At 35.6% G+C, this 22875-nt stretch overlaps 1 protein-coding gene across 4 annotated transcripts in view; it reads left to right on the top strand.

Annotated features, from left to right (window-relative positions):
- Positions 1–22875, top strand: part of Greb1l (GREB1 like retinoic acid receptor coactivator) — a 258809-nt gene that overhangs the window by 118367 nt on the left and 117567 nt on the right. For all 4 annotated transcript variants that reach the window (XM_070029460.1, XM_070029459.1, XM_070029463.1 and 1 more), the window contains one exon: positions 10852–10960. The gene's annotated coding sequence lies outside the window, so the exon portion shown is untranslated. The remainder of the gene's footprint in view (positions 1–10851; positions 10961–22875) is intronic.

Here is a 22875-nt window from a genome sequence, read left to right as displayed (position 1 = left end):
AAGAAATTTAAGTAGGCCTTAGTAAAAATTGTACTGTGTGGTATTACAAACAGAGAAAACATGTGTTTAAGTAGGCTACTTGAAGCAGAGCAACAGTGATTAGGAAGAAAACAGGGCAAGATAAGGCACAAGAGTGGACAGAGATACTAAGACTATTGATTTGTATCCAGAGGACAATGTAGAATCTTGAGGGTTTTAGCAAAGGATTATGATTTTAATTGCCTTGTAGTTCAAAAAAGTGATTGAAAGGTTCCAGAGAGGAGGCAAGGAGTGCAATTAGGCAAGTTGGTATTGGCTCTTGGAAAGAAAGTGCCCAGGAGGGCTTCTCCACAGAGCGTTTTGAGGACCTCACAGCATGGAATCCAAGAGATCAAGGCAGAAACTGCAGTAGCTCCTATGACCTTGGAAAACACACATTTCTCTTGTTAAATATTTTATTGAGCACTCAAGTCAGCTGTGATTCAACAGGACCTACTATATAGAAAGAGAAACTCTTGAAAGATGACTAAACTCTGTGGAATCCCAACATTTAATTGCTGGGTAATATATCATGGGCATGCACAGGGACTTGGGAAGTAGCATATGGATGAAGGAAAACCAGAAATGTAATGACATGAAATTCAACAGAAAGGACATTCTCATTATTAAATTAGAACTGAAAAATGTTGCCGGGCATCGGTGGCTGAGATCTGAGGATTGTGGTTCAAAGCCAGCCCAGGCAGGAAAGTCTGTGAGACTCTTATCTCCAATTAACCACCAGAAAACGGGAAGTGGCGCTGTGGCTCAAGTGGTAGAGCACGAGTCTTGAGCAGAATGCAGGGACAGTGCCCAGGCCCAGAGTTCAAGTGTCATGACCAACAAAACAAAATAAATAACATACAGCATTTCATTGTAACGACCAATTAAAAATTTTAACAGGAAAAGTTCAATAGAAAAACTATTCCATGCAGGTACTGGTAGTTTACACCTGTAAACCTAGCTACTCAGGAGGCTGAGTTCTGAGGATCTCAGTTCAAAGCCAGCCTGGGCAGGAAAGTCCATGAGACTCTTATCTCCCATAAACCACTAGAAAACTGGAAGTGGCTCTGTGGCTCAAGTGGTAGAGCGCTTGCCTTGAGCTAAGAGCACAGGGACAGCACCCAGGCCCAGAGTTCAAGCCCCATGACCAACAACAACAACAAAAAAACTGAAAAATATTTATCAGGTCTAGTGACACAGATTGTAATGACCAAAAATTCTTTCCATAATATTATTTAATATAGCTTTCACTCATTTACTTTTTTTGAAAAATAATTTTTCTTGTGTCTTCTTTTATAATATTCTATAACTTACAGATGTTTTAATAAATTCCACAAAAACTGTGCTAATATTGCATTGCAATTGTACTATTTATTATTTTGTTTGCAAAATACGTATTTTTACAATGATTAGGTTCTTTTAAAAAATAGAATATATTTTTCTATGTGAGCAGATTTTCACTTAAATTGCTAAGTTTGGTGATTTAAAAGATATTATTATATCTGTCCTTAAGATGATACCTAGGTATTACTTTTTAGCTGCTATTATGAATGGGACTTCTGCTTTTATTACCACCATGTTTTTTTTTTTTCTTTTTTAAAAAACATTTTAAGGGCTGGGAAGGTGGCTCAGTGGTAGAGCACTTGCCTTGCATGCATGAGGCCCTGGGTTCGATTCCTCAGCACCACATAAGCAAAAAGAAAAAAGCTAGAAGTGGCGCTGTGGTTCAAGTGGTAGAGCGCTAGCCTTGAGCTGAAGAGCTGAGGGACAGCACCCAGGCCCAGAGTTCTGGCCCCATGACTGGACCCCCCCCCAAAAAAAAACAAAACATTTTAATTGACAAAAATTTATTTATGGTTTATAATGGGATTTTCTGAAGTATATATACATTGTAGAATGTCTAATCTGGCAAATTAGCCTATCCATTGCCTCATTTATTATTACTTCATGGTACAAAGTACAATAAACACCTTAAGCTTATTTCCCTCTTTTTGATTCTGGCATTGGAACTTAGGGCCTTGTGCCTGCTAGGTAGGCACTAGTCTACTATTTGAGCCACACATCACTTTTTACTTCCCCTCTTAAAGTGAAATATTTTATCCTTTGCTAATATCTCCTCATCACTAGCCCAAGCTCTGAGAATCAGCATTCTACTCTCTGCTTCTATGAATGTGATCATTTCAGATCTCACATATAAGTGAAATATGCTGCATCTGTCTTTTTGCAGCTGGCTGTTTCACTTAACATAATGTCCTCCAGGTTTATCCCTATGGTCCCAGTGGATTGCCTTCTTTTTTTTTTTTTTAAAGCGGAATAGTATTCCAATAGATAGCTTAAGCTATATATTGATTTAGACATTAAATTATACACATTTTCTTTATCTGTTTATCTACTGATGGACATTTAAGGTGATTCCTTAGGTGATTCCTTAGCTATTGAGAATAAAGCTGCAATAAGCATAGGGTTGAAAATATGTCTTTGAAATACTATTTTTGAGATACTAACTTCGTTTTCTTTAGATATCTATCAGTCACACACACACACACACACACACACACACACACACACACACACACACACACACACACACACACACACACACACACACACACACACACACACACACACACACACACACACACACACACACACACACACACACACACACACACACACACACACACACACCCCTCTTATCCCCAAGGAATACATTACAAGACAATGGATAGCTAAAACTAAGTACTGAACCCTATAAAGATTCTCCTCAGTTTATCAAGAAATTACAACTCAGAAAGCCAATTATAAATTGAAAAGACATTTAATACACCTAAACTATAAAAAATCATGGCTTATGGCCGGGCACTGGTGGCTCACGCCTTTAATCCTAGCTACTCAGGAGGCTGAGATCTGAGGATTACAGTTCAAAGCCAGCCTGGGCAGGAAAGTCCATGAGACTGTCATCTCCAATTAATCAACAGAAAACCAGAAGTGGAGCTGTGGCTCAATGGTAGAGCACTTGCCTTGAGCTAAAGAGTTCAGGCATAGCCCAGGCCCAGATATCATGCCCCATGACCAACCAAAAAAAAAAAAAAAAAAGAAAGAAAGAAAAGAAACACAGTATGTTGTAGGGAATATTGTATATCCAATTATGAGTTTTCTATATCTCATGAGAATTCTAATATTATTTTGAGGAAACTTCATACTTTTTTTTTCTAAAGGCTGTACTAATTTACATTCCTACCAATTGTGCAAGGGTTTCCTTTTCTCATATTTTCTCCAATACTTGTTATCTTTCATCTTTTTGGTGGTATCCACTTTAACAGGTGAAATGGTAGCTCATTCAGGCTTTAACTTGCATTTTCCTGGTGAGTAGCATAATGAGCATATAATAGACTTGTTGACCAGTTATATGCCCCCTCTTCAGAAATACCTATTCTTTGAAATTTTTAAATCAGAATTTTTAAAAATAAATTCTTCATATGTTTTGGATTTTAACCCCTAGTAAATGTATGGCTTATAGATATTTGTCCCAATCTGTAGGCTTTTTCTTTACTCTGTTACTTGTTTCCTTTGCTATATAGAAGCTTTTTAACTTGTTGCAATGTCATTTGTCAGTTTTTATTTTTGTTGCCTGTCCCTTTAGAGTCATATTCAAAATAATCTAGACCAAAATCATGATGCTTTTCTCTTATTCTTTCTTGTAGTAGTTTTATAGTTTCAAGTGTTACATGAAAGTGTTTAATCTATTCCAAAGTATTTTTGTTTTTGGTAACTATATGATACGAGATAGGGTCTGATTTCATTTTTTTGAAATTGTCTAATTTTCCTAATCATTGAGAATCAATTGATGGTAAATACATGGATTTACTTCTGTGTTCTCTTCTGTTCCATTGGTTTATTTTTATATTAGTGTTATTTTTATGCAAGTACCATACTGTTTTGATTGCTATAGCATTGTAGTCCATTTCAAAGTCAAATAGTGTGATACTTTCAGCCTTTTTTGTTTAGGGTTTATGATTGGTTTGATTATTCAAGGTAGTTTGTGGCTAAATACATAAAGTTTTTTAAAATGTATATGACAATATTATTGGAATTTCTATTGAGATTGAGTTAAATGTGTAGATCATTTTGAGTAACATGGGCATTTTAATAATATTAATTGCTCCAATCTATGAAGAAAGAATGTCTTTCCATTTATTTGGGTCGACTTCATTCACTGGTGTTTTATAGCTTCCAGTGTACAGGTATTTCACTTCCTTCATTGCATTCATTCCCAAGTACTTTAATTTTTTTACTATTAAAAATAGGATGTTTTTTCAAATTTCTTTTCATAGTTTATTATTAGATCATAAAAAAGATACTGATTTTTGTCTGTGATTTTATATCCTTTGTATAAATTTTACTTATTAGTTTTAACCATGTTTTGGTGGAGTCTTAGGATTTCCATGCAAAAGATTGTGTTATCTAGAGATTGCCATATTGTCTTCAATCTAGAAATGTATTGCCTTTAATCCCCTTCTTATTTTATAGGTAAGAAAATTGAGGCCTAGAGAAAATAGGTGACTGGGTTGAGTGGCAAAGATGGGAACTATATCTTGAATATGCAAATGTATTTGTGCTCCATTAATAGGAAATTGAGTTGCTTACCCAGGCAAGCCATGTTAATTACTTTTTTGGTATCAGATTTCAAAGTAATAATATACATTTAATAGCACATCTCCAATTATTATTATTGTCATTTTGAAATTCAGTATTAAGATTTGAGAACCTGCTTCATCTCCACTTACTTCTCCAGAATGTGATTCTTACAAAGACAAGAACAATTTTTTTTAGTTGTCTAAGTAGCACCTAACAATTTATTGCACTGAATAAATAATTAATGAAGATTGAATATTTCCTCTCTAGTGAATCAATTACTTTTGTCAATTCTCTGAGGAAAGCTTTTCTTTCTTTTTTTTTTTTTTTACTGTCCAGTAGAGTAAGAAATTTGTTTTCTTAAATATTGTTTTTAACACTGCACTTTGTATTAGAGATATAAAAATTCAAGTAACTTGGGTTTTCCATTGTTTATTTTCCTTGATTTAATATATGCAATTTGAATTTTATATGATCTCAGCTATAAATCTGAGATCCATTACCCTAGCAGAATGAAATAAAATCATTTGTTAAAGGATTGGTTTTACTTGAATTTGTGGTATATGAAGCTCTGCAGAAAAATTATTTGCTCATGAGGAAGAAGGATGTTTGTGATAGATTTTTTTAATAGCAGGAATGTAATTTTTATTGATATGGCTAAAAATTATTCATCTATTAAAGGTACTTATTATTGGAGTCTCTAAATATATAAAGTTAGTGAAATAACTTGACATTTTTCAACTCAAAAATCAGTACAGAAGGTGTAAAATTTTAATACATTTATAGGTAGCAACAGCTACTAATCCAAAAATGAACTCTAAGTAAAACAAAAAATGAACATATAGGGAAAAATACTTTCTGTCCTTCTCTAGAAAGTAATGGACCTAATTATAAAATGGCAAATGTCCTCTGTTTTTAAGAAGTACCTTCACTATATTAACACTTTATAACTTCTGGAATTCAAGTTAAATAACATTGTTCCAAGTTTATTTTACCAGAGGAAAACTGTGTAAGACAACATCTGCAGTACATATTTGATAACAAGGTAGAAGAAAAATTAATTGAGTCATAATATTTTCTATTTGTTTTTAAGTCTTTTTGACCCAGAACTTTGTGACCTGTGAAATCTCTACTTTTTTTATTTTTAAAAATATTTTATAATGCATGGATTTAAGTTTAAGTCAACACGTATTACAGCAAGTTGACTACTATACTCCAAAGTAAAGGATATTAAGGCATAAATTGGGAAAAGTTTAAAAAGTCATAATAAAAATGAACATATATATGAGAAAAGAGAGGCTAAAGTTAAGAAGTTTCTTCTGTTCTCCAATTTACAACAAAGAGAAGCTGCATTTTAACCTAGTATTTGCAATCCTCTGATTACTTACTAGCATTCCATTTTGTCAAATCATTGCCAAGAGAATGCACCCAAATCTTGAGTTACAGACCACTCTTGCCTCTGATTGGAAGGAACCTACCAGTTGTTTGAAAAGTATTCCAGATCCAAGGCTACACAAACTGAAGGAGCAGACTTGAGGAAAGGGTTCCAGTTAGGGAAGAGAGGCTTCCTAGACGTTACAATTCTGTCCAGAAGCCAAATGGGAGATAAATCACTGCTGGCCACCTCTCTTATTATTGAAATGGTTCAGCCCTGGGATTTAACTGAAGGGCTAACAGGGTTTTGAAGTGCAAATAGGATGGTGAAGGGTAACTGCTTTTAGGGTTTCATTTTGATGGATTTTTTTCCTGTGTGGATTTCTGGCGCTGTGATCTGGAAGAGGCCCTTAAAAAAAAAAATAGAAAGAAAAGTTTTGTTTTGTTTTTGATCAGTCAGGCAATAAGAACTTTCCTTGGGAGTGTACTTTTCCTGCATGCATATTGATCTTATTGTGTTTCGAAGTAGATAATTTAATTGTGTTTTTTTCTGAGCCTTCTGTAATGGAGCTGTCATTTTAAGGTCACGTCTCTCTTGGTATTAATGCCAAAGTTTGAGTATTGAACTAAGATGTACTACTTTTGGTTCAGTGGTTTGGGGAGAAATTATTTTGGGCCAGCGTGTGTGAAAGTCTTCCATTAAAGATCAAGTCCATATTAGAACAAACTCATTTATTTGTTTCGTATGCATTGTTTTGCCAATTGCATTGGGTTTTTTTTTAGAAAAAAAAACAAAATTCTCAGATTATGAAATATTACACTATTATTTGCAGGGTTAAATGAAGTGTTTGAGGAAATAAGGAAGCCATAAAAATGTTTAAGTAAGAAGAGCTACATTGATTTCTGGAGTTAAATTTTTTTCTTTTATCCTCCAAATCACAGAATATAAAATACATTTAAATGTTTACATTTGGGGGAAATTTGGATGAGAGGAATCATTAGGAATTCCAAAAAAACATAATTATATCTTAAGGGCATTGTGAACAAGAAACTTTAAGAAAAATTAAAATATCTTTACTACACAATTAAATTCTCATGTTTCCTAGAAATATTGTTGAAGGGAAAGCTCATTTGGCTATTTAGATGAGACATATTTGCATTACTTTCCCTTTTTTAGAATGATAATGTATTTGCCTGCAACAGAGGCTTACCTCTATCCACTTGATGTCTATTACAGAAACCGGTTGTTAATCTCCATAATTGACATTGATCACACATAATATTCTTAATTGAACCTCTAGGTTGGTTTTTGCTTTTAAGTTCTTCAGAATTTTCTCTTTACAATATCTAAATGATAGAGATGTTTATTTACTACTTCTGTGTCATGATTTTAAATAAGATGCTTGAAACACAACAAACCCTCAAATTGTAGCTAGCATCAGGCAGAGTCCCTTGCATCTACAGCTTCTCTGTCATTAGTTTTGTTGCTGGGAGATGTTCATATGACCTTTCCTTTGTTAGAAGGGCTCTGCAGCCCTTCCCAGAATCCTTTCGTTAACTGTCTTTTTTAACATAAGTTGGAGGTTTCCTGATGAATGAATGATGGGCATTTTTATGAGCTACACATATTGTTGACATTGTGTCACGTGAACTTTTTAATTTCTAATGTGTTTAATGTGTTTTTAATTTGCAGAGTATGCATGCGACTTTTCCAGCAGTGGAACTGAGTCAGCATTTCTGAGTTCAGATTGCTTTATGCAAACCAAACAGGTCAAACTGAATGCAAGTCTTAGATTTCCTGAAACACACATGGGAATGAATTTCACTTTGAATATTGTTGAATAAAAGAAGATACTTGAAAAAGGCTTCTTTTCCCAAGAACTTCTCTTGCCTCTTGGCAAGTGAATTGCCCCTATATAATAGCGTTGGGGGATGGGGAAGTGAGTTACAGAGTGAAAAGGCAATCCACAAATAATCACTCTTTTCTGCCTTTGATTGTGTCAGATTTTTTTTGTGTGTGTGGCAATTGTTTTCTTTTTCCCTTAGAAGAGGTTTATGGTCCAATGTCTGTCAAGTCAGCCCCTGTCTTAAGGTTGCAGTTGTATTTCTCTCTGGAGTTCCTGGAGGTGATGTTATCTTTTGTTCACTCAGCAGTGTGGTCGTCCCTGAGAGCATCTGTCACTTTAGGCATTACAAGATGGATGGGTCTCCAGTGAACTGCTGGTTGAAGCAAATGGTGAAAATAAGAAAAGACAAGGGGTTGCAGGGTCTGTGGAGGGGACAGACAACAGGAAACACTGTTAGAAATCAAGAGTAAGCTGAGCAATAGGAGAAGCAAGCAAAGATGGATCAGATGTCATTTTATAAACATCTTGGAAATCAGAATCTTTGGTGATTGTGGTGATCTGAGGGAGACACCTGCATCATGGTAAACAATTCTGTGTTTTGACTTTGTAAAATGTGTTTGGATACTTTTTTAAAAGTCTAGGAAGTGTCAGGAGAAGGTTTTGTATGAGAGTTTTGCTTTTTGGGGAATCAGTGATCTTTTCAAGATTAATTAAGAATTGAACATGTAGATGTTTCTATTGTATTTTCTCCTTTTCTTTTTCTTTTCTTTCCTTTTCCTGTAAGCAGCCAGGCAGTTGTAAATTTTAAAATGTTTGAAAAGTTTGGGCCATGTAACTCACATTCTTACTATGTTCTGAATATTCTTGGTGTTTTTGTGAAATAGTCCTGACCATTCTATACTTATGCTTAAATGAGGCTGGGACAGATTTTAAGTCATTTAAAATAATCTCCAATTTCATTTAATGGGCTCTTTGGTTTAAAAGAATGTACAATTTTTATTCATCTGACAGAAAAAGTTGGGGATTTGTATTGAATTCATTTTGTTAGCCATGTTCAAAATTTGTAAATGCTGGCTGATACAAAGTATGTCCTGTGTAAGATGAGGACAGGAAAGAAGCCTGGCTGGGAAATAAAGAAAGGGAGGGGGGGGTGGAGGGTGATGTAATTTTAATAAAAATGACTTTGTCAAACTTTTTGGCATTCATCTACAAAAAAAGATCATAGGTTGAAAGGTAAAGAAATTAAGATGATTAGAAGCTTTAAGCGACACAAATGGTAGAGTATCTTCCTTCTCTATGGGTGTAAATAATAGATGAAAGAGGAAGAGTGACAACAAAGGATCAGGTCGTTTAAGAGAATGTGTGCAGCATGAATGGAGGTCTGTGGCCCAGGGCCAAAGGTCTTAGCTTTGAGTGTAATTAGAAGAAAATACAGAAATGTCATTACTAGCAGGTGAAGTGTGCAGCACGTGGCTAAAAATTAGCAATTTTAGACTCCAAAGCTATTGGAATTGGATTACTGACCTTTAAAAAAAAATCATTAAGGTCCTTGTGGAGTCATATAGTTTTCATTGGCCGTAATGCAGTTTGACCTTGCTGACCATATGGGGTAATCTTGGGTTGGGTAAAGGTAGCAATCTCCTGATGTCTATTTGTGTGTGTGGGAGTGGGAAAAATGTAAGTTTGAAAGTATTGGTCCTGCATTTTTAACTATTATTTTGCCTGAAAATATTCTTGGAAGAATGAGAGAGGTAAGACAAGTGGTTTTATTACAAGAGCTGATGTGGCTCTTTACTCTCTCCCTCTGTCTTTCAACTTGGCCTAAAAAGGAAACTAAAATAAAAACCAATCATTTAGAAAACATGGTGTGTAAACATTACTTCAGATATTTTCATTGCTATAAATATTTGTATTGAAATGAATGCATTCTTAGAAAAATCCTCTTTGTTTTCTTTTTAGACCCAGTAACAAAGAGCAAGATATACTTCTGAGTTATATGTAAACTTTTTAATGAGAAATAATCTTCATTTACTTCCTGACTTACAACTTCATTTCCTATATTTTCATGTAATAGTTTATATTGACCATAATCTACTACACAAAGAGAATAATGGGCACACTATAATTTTCAACCAGTAATATATAATTATAGTTAAATTACTATCTATATAATTATAGTTAAATTACTATATTACTATATTACTAGGAATACATTTAAAAGAGTTAAGAATAAGCCTGGGAAGTGGCGCTGTAGCTCAAGTGATTGAGTGCTAGCCTTGAGCTGAAGACCTCAGGGACAGCGCTGAGGCCCAGAGTTCAGGCCCCACGACCGACAAAAACAAAACAAAACAAAAAGAATAAGCCTGGCACTGGTGACTCATGTCTGAAGTCCTGGCTACTTAGGAGGCTAAGGTCGAAGTTGGAAGCTAGCCCGGGCAGGAAAAATCCATCAGACTCTTTATTCCCAATTAACTACTAAAAAGCCAGAAGTAGAGCTGTGGCTCAAGGGATAGAGCCCTAGCTCTTTCTCCACTTTAAGCATCTTTTCTTAAAATTATAAAAGGAACAGTTTCAAGAAATAAAAAATAATCCTATCAGTATTACTTAAGTTTCAATTTTTTATATTTGAGTAATTTTGACCAGATGTCAGGGATTAGAAAATTCCCGAACTCCTTACTAGAAAGTCATACACTGATTTCATTCCTAAAATTAAAAGTATTCTATAGAATTTTACCATTAGGATAATGCCTGTCAAAAATTCAAAGTAGGAAAACTTATTACTTTTGAGTATATATAATTAGGATTATTTGGGGAGTATTTAGGAGGGAAGAATATCTGTGTATATTTGTCTATTGTGATGTATACAGATTGGGTAAAACTTTGTAGAGATTTAGAATGTTGTGCTACAGAATGTTTGATTATATATTGTATTATATATAATTAAAATTATATATTTTATTTTTTAATGTTTTTACAGGTGTGAAAAAGCCTTCAGCAAGCTATCACCTAGGCAACTGGTTCCCTGAAGTGTTGACTGATGAACTTAATCATGAACATGACTCAAAAATGTTAATAACTAAACCAAGGTATTGTACAATTATGTATGTCCAACTTCCAGTTTTTCATGATCCGATTTGTTTTAAGGAGTTAGATTTAGAATTTAAATAAAACTACTATGTTTGGTTCTTAAATTAATTAAACAAACATTTCTATAAACCCCTCTCATTTCACTTCTTCCCCATCCCACTTCCCTAGCCCCACAAAATTTATTCAGCAATAAAATTTCCCCTTATATTTCCCCTGTATACCCAAATTATGAGAGCAAAATTTCAGTTTTTGATTCCTATTTGTTGGAGATTTTTATCTTTCAAATTGTCTAAGACTTCTAGATTGTTTAGAAAAACTCAAACCATACTAGTAACCACATATATTTAAATTTTGTTTCACATATCACTATTCCTGGTGTATATTATAAAGTATTTATTAAAGCTTTTTTTTTAAAGAAGGATTTCAATTTAGAAAAGAAAAAGAAATGATACTGCTTATTTCCCCCTACGGCAAAGAAAATTAAGAGCTTGCATAAAATTGAGAATTTAGCATTACTGTTTTAGATAACACTAGTGTATCAGAAGGGATATAACCCAAGATGTCTCTCTCCTTTTGGAAGTTATAATGTGCTTAAATAGCCTGGCATTTCCAAGGGAGGCCAAAGATCTTTTCCTCTTTTATGGCCTGCTGTATCCTTTTGAGGCCAAAAAGAACAAGAGGGTCATTGCCACTTCAGCCTCGTCTCTGTTTGTTCCTTCAAGCTGACCACGAGGATACCAAAACCCTGTATTGGCTTAACATTTGGGCCTGGAACATCTGGAAAATGGTCAGAGAGGGAGAGGAGGAGGCAGAAGAAAGAGACTGTTGCATTTTGTTTCACCAGGTGCTAGGAGGAAGCAACATTAGCCTTTTTGATATGGAGGCAAATTCTGTGGGCCCTGGAGTTAGGCTTCAACAATTGAAGAGGTCAAAGGACAGCTGAGTAGGGTCAGTAAGACACCATGGGGTGTATTTTGTTACTTAGTAAAAGGAGCAGCCTCCTAAAACCTTAAAGGATTCTCTTGAAAATCTGTGTTGTGAAAAGGTTTTATGAGTCTCATGGCAAAAACTCCTGATTTATCTAAGGAATGCTTGCTTTTGTCTAATGGAAGGATAATCCTTACCAAATGTTGCCAAGGACTATAAGAGTCAATATACGTCTGAAAGAACAGTTTGGGTTTGAAGTGTACTTTGCTTTCCAAAATGTTTATCATTTTAATGTTCTGTCTCAGTGAAGAATTTCATACTGGTGAAATACCACCTTTTCTTTCATTAGAGTAGAAAGGGCGCGGGAGGGGGGGGGGCGGGGTGGCAAGGAGGAAGAGGTAAGGAGTGCACCTACATTAATTTAAAATTTATTCTACCTGCTTTTGATCTTACCTAACACAGGATATTATTACTAAATCTTTAAAATATCAAACTTTTGTTAACTCTAAAAAGTTATCTTTGAGTTTAACTTATTTATAAAGGGAAGAAACTATACATTAAGTATGTTTCTGCCTGACAGTTTTTGAATCCAGGGCCTCATGCATCTATACAATGTACCACTATGCTGCACATCTATCTCTAGCTTTCAGGTTTTTAAATTTGTTGTTGATAGCTGGTAAAAGGGGGTATCAGTTGGTGGTTAGCCTTAGATCTTATGTTTCTTGTCATTTTGTAGTAATAAAAATAATCAATGTCAGTCAAGAATAGATTATGCTATTGTATGGCTAGTTCTAGAGCACTTGAGTAGCATATGTGAGACCCTGCTCAGTCCCTAGTATGGGGAGAAAAAAAGCAGCAATATAATAATGTTCTCTTTAAAAAGAAATGGAGAAGGGGGAAAATATCCTCATGCTGTAAAAGCCATTTCTAATAGTACATGACCTCAAGAGACCCACTTACAGGATTATGAATACCTTTGAAAGGTGTTAGCCACCTGGCAGAGAGTGAAAGGGGACAGTGAGAGATTTATATCTGTCATTCCAGTTTATACGGTATATACACATACATATATAGAAAGAAATTACAACATGTATAGCAAAGAAAATAGATAAAATTATGAGTGTGTTATAATAGGTTTTATGAAACATTCTCTTACGAAATTATGAATTAATATTATGGTTATGGTTATAGTTAATATATTTATTAACTTTGTATGTATGTTTTTTTCAATCCTTTTAAAGTGATTACTCCTGTTATAGGAGCATATTCATAAATGTAAGGCTTAGCATGCAGAGTGCTCTTTTTCTATCCTCTCAAGGTTAAAGCTCTTTTCAACAGCTAATTTAGAAACCTAAGTGTAGTGATGGATAATTGACAAAAGAAAACCTGCAGCTGTTAAGTAGCATTGAAATTGTGGCAAAACTGACAAGTGCAATTAACAACATTAATAAGATAAGAAGATGAGAAGACAGGCAGATGACAGAGTGGGAGATGGAGAGCACAGGAGCAACAAACCCATACAAGGACAGAATGTTCAAGTTGCTTTGAATTTCCAGCACTGTTTCTTTTGAGCCCATCTTCTTTCAGTAGCCTCTGAATTATGGCAGAATATGTGTTTCATAAATTGTGTAGTTCAGGTCCATTTGTAAATCCTCCAACTTATATATGATTCAAAAGAAGCAGCTGTTTGGTGGTAGCATTCAAGAAAAACAATCAAATGTTAGTAATTGTAAAGCCACTTGACTTTCAGTGTTTTGAAAGTCAATTTTAAATGTGCTTCTGATTTACTGTCATTTCTGTGAGTAGGAATTTCTTTTTCTCTCCTTTCAGCCTTCTAATTTCTTAGTCACCCACGTGCATTACAAAGGGGACCCTGTTTCTGGATTTAATGGCCTACCATCACCCAAAACAACACACACACACACACACACACACACACACACACACACACACAGAGCCTAGAAGTCTTTAATGTGTTATTACTAATTATGTTTCTCTGATTAATGTCTATGATCCAAGGTCTAAATAATCTTAGGGAATGTAAATGAGAATAGGTAAATAAACCAGGTCAGTGTTCATATGAAAAATATGATTATATTTACCCTTCCCACTGCATTTTTGAAAGTATCAACTAAAATTTAGAAACTTATTTTAGTAGTTTAATTTTTTGAAAGTTTACTATGTTTAAGAAATTTGTTTTTGCCTCTTGTGCTTTATGCAAATTTTAATGATTATAGTAACAAATCCCCAGAAGTTTATTCTCTGAAACCATAGAGTCTCTGAAATCTCTCTGCGACAGTCTTGATGAATGTGGCAAGCTGTACTTTGGAAGCATTTCTTGTTATTTAATGTTTTCTGTTCTGGATTATTGACTATTCCCCCCTGTTGAAAAATTGGTCTCTGGTGACATGGTAGAGGTCACACGTTGCCTATTATTGTTTTGGTTCTTTGATCTTACACAGGGATTGCCTCTGGTAATTATACTCGTTCCAGAGAGCTTTGACAAGATGTGTTTATTTTACAGAAGAATTTCTGGCATTTCAAAGAAAAAAATAAAGATTTCCAGTAACCCTGTGTTACAAAAGAAAAATAACATTGTACCCCATCTTGTAATTAAGAGTTTTAAATAAGTATTATGAAATTATTTAGCATATAATAGTATTAAAAAGAGATATTGCTGTCTGTAAGCCCATCCCTAAAAATTAAATTAAATTATACAGCTAAATTTGTATTTTGGTATCTGAAGTACTTTTAGCATCAGAAGCTGTCAAAACTGATTAATTCCCACCTAAATGTATAGAATGAAGTTGTATAGTAGAAGTATAGTAGAAGTTGTAATTTTTATCTTTCAGTATGTTTTCATACTCTAAGGTTTTCAACAAAGAGAATGAAAAAATGAAATAAAACACATTGTTTTAGATCCATGGTTAGCTTTGTGCATTTTTGGAATGTGCTTGGAAGATCATATCTCTTCAGACCTGCTTAATATGCAATTGGGTAAGACACATAAAAGCTCCACCTATTCATTTTTTTACTCAACTGTAAGTTTAAAAACAAAAACTAGTTACCAAATATTAAGACCAACTAATATAAATAATTAAAATGCCAGTTTAAAAGAGTAAGTGGGGCTAGGGTACATTTGAGTGCTAGAACACATTCTTAGCATCTACAGTCAATCTCAACCCCTAGAAAATAAATTAAAATAATAAATAAATGCTATAAAAGCACAAGAGAACCCAGGTGCCAATGGCTTAAGGCCTGTAGTCTCTAGCTGCTCAGGAAGCTGAGATCTGAGATCTGAGGATCACAGTTTGAAGCCAGCCTGGCAGGGAAGTCCATGAGACTCTTATCTCTGGTTAACCAACAAAAAGCTAGAAGTGGAGCTGTGGTTCAAGTGGTAGAGTTCAAGCCTTGAGTGAAAAAGCTAAGGGATGGCACCCAGGCCCTGAATTCAAGCCCCAGGACTAGCTCGTGCACACATACACACATACACACACACACACACACACACACACACACACACACAAGCACACACACACACACACAAAAGAGCTATGAATGTGCACTTGTTTGGTCTCCAGTGAGAACTTTTAAGAACAATGTTTGTATAGGAATTACACATTATCACTTTCATCATTGAAAAAAACATTTTTTTCAGTTCTAGGAATTGAACCTAAGGCCTCATACATGCTAAGCCCATGGTCTGCCACAGTACTCATTGGTGAATAATTTAATGAATAGAGAACATGTTATCAGTAATGCATTAACAAGTAGTTTTCTTACACGAAGTCAAAGAATTATATTGCTGTAAGCAATAGTAACAGTCCACTCTATATATTCATTTTTACAGATGAAGAAACTGAGCTTGAGAAAAGTAAAATGACTTGTTCAAAGCTACATTACTAGGGACACAGCCATCTCTGAGTTCTTAGAACTTAAATTTATATCTCCTAGTCATTATATATACACTAGGGTTCCACTGTCTAATATGATAACCATCTAGCACATGTGGTTACTTAAATTACAATGAAATAAAATTAAAAATCTAGTTTTATGGTCTTGTTAGCCATATTTCAAGTGCTCAACTGTCAAGTGTGCCTTCTGGCTACCTATATCAGACAGTAAATATATAGATCATTTCCTTCATCTTAGAAAATTCTGTTGGGCACCACTGCTCTTGGTGTCAAAAATCATCCCATCATTTTCTCTGTAGTGTGAAGTAGCAGCTTTTTTTTACCTTGATGGTCATTTGTGGCCAGAACTGTGCCTTGGAACCTACTTAGTGCCCAAATCATTCAAGGAAAGAGGTACATCTTTACTTGGTACTCTTAATGTAGTATACCATTGAAAAATTATTTATCATTTTATCATTATTCTAAAAATTTTATTAATACATAATCTCAAGTAGTCTCACAAAACATGTTATTACTAATCTAATAACCGCCACTTTTTTGACAAATGAGAGCTTAAGTAATTTGCCCAATATCACACAAGGAGTAGTGGAACAAGATTTGACTTAAGATGATCAGATTCCAAAACCCATATATGTACCTCTAGGATTTCTGTAAATGCTATATGATTGTTAAGAAATGGAAAGTGAATGATAACATCTGCAAAAACAAAGGTAAAGGAAAACTGTGCTATACAAAGTTGGGTTTGGTTTTTTTTTTGTCCTATGCCTGGCACACAGTCAAATTCTACTTTGAAAAACACTCATCTCATGGCTCACACTTGTAATTGTAGCTACTTGAGAAGTTGAGAATGGGATGATTGCAGTTTGAGGCCAGCCCAGGAAGAAAAACTTGCAAGACTTCTTTTCAACCCATTTCTGGGTATGGTAGTACACAACTCTGAGCTTCATGGGAGACTGAGATTGAAAGGATTGTGGTTCATGTCTAGTCCTAGTCAGAAAAGTCCCCCAAACTCCATCTCAGCAGAAGATGCTGAGTATGATGGTATGTGCCTGATACCTCAGCAGCAATAGAAAACCTAAAATAGGCATATCAAAGTTCAGGCAGGCCTGTGGGCAGCAGTTGAGATCCTCTCTCAAAAATAACCAGTGTAGAAAGGACTGGAGATAGGGAATCTGTCTAGCAAGTGTGAAGCCTTCAGTTCAAACCTCAGTACCAGCAAAAAAATAAAAATAAAATTTTAAAAGTACCTAAAACAGAAATAATTAAATATACCATTCCTATAAACAAAATGTACCACTTTTCCTTTTTTCCTTTTTTCTTTTCTCTCCTTTTCTTTTTCTTTTTTGAGACAGTTTCTCCTTCTGGAGCCTAGGCTGGGCTTGAACTCACCATCTACCTATCTGTCCCAACCTCTCAAGTGGTAGGAATACAGGAATACACCATCATGCCCAGCTACTTTTTACTTTTTTTTTTTCTGATTCAAACAGCAATGTTTTAGCAGGAAAAACATGAAATTTTGATTTTAAACTTGAATCTTAATTCCAACATTTGAAAACTGGATGACCCTGGCTGCTTTGCAGAACCTATGTCTGTTGCCCTCTACTCCTACCTCTCATTTGGAATCTACCTGTTCTTTTTTTTTGGGGGGGGGGTCCAGTCGTGGGGTCTGAACTCTGGGCCTGGGCGCTGTCCCTCAGCTCTTCAGCTCAAGGCTAGCGCTCTAACACTTGAGCCACAGCGCCACTTCCAGCTATTTTTTTTTCTGCTTATGTGGTGCTGATGAATCAAACCCAGCGAGGCAAGCGCTCTACCACTGAGCTAACTTCCCAGCCTCTACCTGTTCTTTTGTAGTTTCACTTAATTTTTTCCTTAATACTTTTTTTTTTTTTTTTTGGCCAGTGGTGGGACTTGAACCATGGGCACTGTACCTGAACTTTTTTGGTCATTGGGCCACAGCTCTACTTCCAATTTTTAGGTGGTTAATTGGACATAAGAATCTCACAGACAATTCTGGCCCTCATTGGTTTCGATTCATGATCCTCAGATCTCAACCCCCTGAGTAGCTAGGATCACAGGCATGAGCCACCAGTGCCCAGCTCTCAGCACTTTAAAACTTTTTTTTTTCTTTTTGCTTATGTGGTGCTGGGGAATCGAACCCAGGGCCTCATGCATGCAAGGCAAGCACTCTACCACTGAGCCACCTTCCCAGCCCCACTCTCTCAGCACTTTAAATAGATGTTTCTCTACAGAATTGGCTAGATACTCTGCACCTTTTGGCAGGAATGCTTCTTGGGGGAGTGTGTGCTTCATGTTGTTTCCCTTGGAGCTCAAAGTCTCACCATATCTATTCTTGATTAGTGTGTTCAAGAAGAGAGTCTAACTGTAACCCTCTGTATAGTATCTTTACAATAAAAAAAAAAACAGAAGAGAGTCTGATATTTCCATTATGTAGTTCCCCATCCGTCTTTTACCTAATGGTTTCACTTATCATTGTTCTTATGAATATTTCATTAGCAGTCACAAAGTGGTCATTTTTGCACATTTATTAACTGGAATTCTCCATTAAAAAGATCACTCTCTGTCAACCAAAACTATTTGGTTACATTGGCGTATAGGACAGGAAGAATAGGGTAAATGTTATTCTTTCCCTTTTTTTTCTAATCATATTCAATGAATTAAGCTCTTTGTTTTGTTTTTCATTTTTCTAAGAGACACTTTCATTTTCCCTTTGAAAAGCAAAAGTAATTTGTGAGTTTTATATTTTAAATACATGTCAGTCAGTTGCATGTATGTATTCTCTTTTATGTCCAATTTATCTCATCTTTATCCCAGAGAATTCTTCATGTGGACTTTGGTATTTTCTTGACATGACCTACTTCTTGATAGTATGTTGCTTCTCCTTTCCATTTGCAAGAGAAATACTTTATCAGCATTAGCTAGCACCTATTTCCCAAGCTGCTCTTCTTTACTTTTTCATTTGCCCTTTCTCAACTCACCAGAAATGGAAACTACCTTCCCTCTTTTTTAGTTTCTTTTGTAGCAAAAGGGCAAAGACAAAAGCAGAAAGACACCCAATCACAGTATCACAGTGCAGAAAGAGTCCATACTGTTTACCATCTTTCTTAGGCTCTCCTTAATATCACAAAAGAGTTTATTAGTATCTCAGAGGTCTGTGTAATATCATAACAAAGCATTTTATGCAATTTGTCCTTTGAAGTAAGCATGGAAAATGCTATAATTCTGTCTCAAACCCAGTCAGCTAGGTACATATAATAAGTTAGTTTATAATAGAACTCACAAGTCTGTTATCTTGTTACATTTGATTTAATGACTAATTCTGGAAAGTATTTCTCCATCTTCTAACATTATAACAGATGTTATGCTGTCTCAGGCAGCATGTTCTCATTCAAAGGAAAGAAAGATTGTCAGTCTAGGTGGCCAATGCCAACTGTGGCAGTGACTCTAAATAGTATAGTATATGAAATTTAGAACATAGTATATTAAACTTCCTTTGAACTCCATCCATTTTGGGGTAAATATGAGCTGTCCAAGGTAGACCTTCATAGTTAGCAGTAAAGAAGTCTGGCATCACATCTATCTATACTCCTTTACATGATCATATTTTATGCCCAGATATATTTTTATTTGAAATGGACAACTTCCTTTTACTCTTCGAAGCCTAAATAGGGAGTGAATATTTCCCTTTGTCTTCATCTAATGAATCTCCTATAATTCTTTTTTTTTTTTTTTTTTTTGTCGGTCGTGGGGCTTGAACTCTGGGCCTGGGCGCTGTCCCTCAGCTCTTCAGCTCAAGGAGCGCTCTACCACTTGAGCTACAGCGCCACTTCCGGTTTTCTGGTGGTTTATTGGAGATAGGAGTCTCACGGTCTCTTCTGCCCGGGCTGGCTTTGAACCACGATCCTCAGATCTCAGCCTCCTGAGTAGCTAGGATTACAGGCGTGAGCCACCAGCGCCCGGCTTCTCCTATAATTCTTAAACTACATTGCCCATTTTTATGTTGATTTAATTTTCATGTTTATTTTAATGTTTTATTCAGAGTGATCTTTATTTGCTTTATATGTGTGTGTGTATTTCTCCTGTTATTCATTAAATTATGAGAAGAGTCTGAAATGATGTGATTCTTTGTGTGGCTCAAGTGACACAGTGTTAGCCTTTGTGTGGAAAAAGCCAAGTACAAGGTCCTGAATTCAAGACCCAATACATCATCATCATCATCATCATCACCATGGTCTTAAAAATGAAATTTGCCAGGATTGAACCTATAGTAGAGTACAGGACTTGTCATTGTATAAGTAGGTACTGAGTTCTAGGTTCATTCTTTACCATCTGACTGATAGTAAGCAGGTCATTTAGCATGCTTCAGGTCTTTTGTTGTGATTTCTAATCTGTGATATGAAAGAGATCAGATCTAATTCAGACTCCTGATGTTGACCTAGGCTAATTTTTATAAACTACTTAGTATACTGTTTACTATTGAATGTTTTATAAAACTAGCCCATGGGCTGGGAATGTGGATTAATGGTAGAGTGCTTGCCTAACATGCATGAATCCCTGAGTTTGATTCCTCAGTACCACATAAACAGAAAAAGCCAGAAGTGGCACTGTGGCTCAGGTGGTAGAGTGTTAGCCTTGAGCAAAAGGAGCTCAGGAACAGTGCCCATGACCTGAGTTCAAGCCCCAGGACTGGCATTAAAAAAAAAAAAGCCTCGCCCTGTAGTTCTCAAATTTTTAGTATAATAACCTCTTTAAACTCATAAACATTATTGAGGCCCCATTGAACTTTTATATAGATATGTATGCTAGAAATTTAAACTAGTTGACTTTGTAAATAATTATTAATAATAAATGCCTGTGGCTCACGCCTGTAATCCTACCTACTCAGGAGACTGAGATCTGAGGATCATGATTCGAAGCCAGCCCTGCTTGAGACTCTTATCTGCAACTGACCATCACAAAGAAAAAGAGCTAGAAGTGGAGCTGTGTCCCAAGTGGTAGAATACTAGCCTTGAGCAAAAACATCTAGAGAAAATATTTAGGCCCTTAATTCAAGCCCCAAGAGCAATAGCAAAAAATTTAATAATAAACAATTCCCTATATATTAACATAAATAATGTATTTTATGGAAACAGTTACTTAAAAAAAAGGTGAGTATGGGCTGGGATGTTGCTCAGTGGCAAAGCGCTTGCCGAGCAAGTGCAACATCCCGGGTTCAATCCCCAGTACCAAAAAAGAAAAGACAAAAAAAATACAGTTAAAAAAAACCCAAACCAAAAAAAAAAAAGAGTGAGTAGAATACCCATCTGCTTCTGCATTCTGTAATCTTGTAGTATCACATATCACACAGGTTCTGGAAAATTCCACTTTATACATAAGAAAGTGTAAGAGTGGGGGAAAAAAAACAAATAATATTCTCTAGCTACTCAGGAGGCTGAGATCTGAGGATCACGGTTCAAAGCCACCCGGGACAGGAAAGTCTGTGAGACTCTTATCTCCAATAAACCACTCAGAAAACCAGAAGTGGCGCTGTGGCTCAAGTAGTAGAGCACTAGCCTTGAGCTGAAGAGCTGAGGGACAGCATTCAGGCCCAGAGTTCAAGCCCCACAACCAACAACAAGAAAAAAAAATTCTAATAATAGTTTAAAAATGGTTGTGACTTCAGGGGCCCCTGAAAAGGTCGTGGGGACCCTGGATCACTTGAGAATTGTTGCACATAGTAAATTAAAATTGTTGCTATTAGTATACATTAAAATTTTGTACTACACAAATATTAGTAATGAAAAGTATAGGTCATCATCTAAAAACACTGAAGGATCAGTGTTGTTGCTTTGCTGTTTGGAGAGCCTTGACCAGAACTTTTTTTTTTTTTTTTTTTTTTACTTTTGAATTCTTTTGAAACAAGAATATTTAAAGAGACATTTTGAAAACCAAGTGATATAATAACACAAGGCTTGAGGTGTGACTTGAGGTATGACCTATCTAGCAAGGTGTAACCCTGATTTCAAACTCCAGTACACTTTAAAAAAAAAAAGTATGGTATGTTGTGCAGGAGGTGTAATTCAAGTGGTAGAGACCAGACATGGGCATGAAACCAAAATGAGAACTTGAGGCACTAAGTACAAGCCTTAGTATTAGCACACACACACACACACACACACACACACACACAGAGGAAACAAAAAATATAAGCTATTTTAAGAATGCATTTTATAAATACATACCTTAAATTATAGCCAGAAGCCAAGCACCAGTGGCTCATGCTATAATCCTAGCTACTCAGGAGGCTGAGATCTGAGGGCCATGGTTGAAAGCCAGCCTAGGCAAGAAAGTTCATAAGAATCTTACCTCTAATAAACTAGACAGAAAAAGTCAGAAGTAGTATTGTGGTTCAAGTAGTAGACCTCTAGCCTTGAGCACAAAGAGGCTCAGAGATAGTTCCCAGGCCTGAGTTCAAGCCCCAGGACCAGAAAAAAATATATAGCTAGATAGGTATATGTAGTTCATGTGTACTATACATGTACTTTGAAAACATTTAACCAATAATTTTTGTCAATTTTCTCCTTTATTCCGTTTTTTTTGTTTTTGGTTGGTCGTGGGGCTCAAACTCTGGGCCTGGGCACCATCCCAGTACTCTTCAGCTCAAGGCGAGCTCTCTACCACTTGAGCCACAGTGCCACTTTCGTTTTTTTCTAATTGTTTATTGGAGATAAGAGTCTCACAGACTTTTCTACTCAGGCTGGCTTTGAACTGTGATCCTCAGAGCTCAGCCTCCTGAGTAGCTAGAATTATAGGCATGAGCCACCAGTGCCTAGCTTTATTCCTTTTTTTTTTAAAGCTTTCCATTTTTTAAAATTTATTCTTCAAATTGTTCTTATATAGATGTACCAAGGGGTTTCAATTCAGCATGTAAATTTATGAGGACAAAGCATTTCAATCAGTATCACCCCTTCCTTCATTTTTTCTTCCTATTTATCTCCTACCAGCCCCTCAAATTACCTAGTTCCATTTTCACATATGTCCGTGGATAATTATGACTGTATTCTTCCACCGTTCCT

This window comes from Dipodomys merriami, unplaced genomic scaffold (assembly GCF_024711535.1).
Source record: "Dipodomys merriami isolate MVZ:Mamm:240054 unplaced genomic scaffold, mDipMer1.0.p SCAF_2, whole genome shotgun sequence".
Classification (NCBI taxonomy): domain Eukaryota; kingdom Metazoa; phylum Chordata; class Mammalia; order Rodentia; family Heteromyidae; genus Dipodomys; species Dipodomys merriami.
Note: the sequence above shows the minus strand (reverse complement) of the source record. Positions and strands in the feature narration are given on the sequence as shown.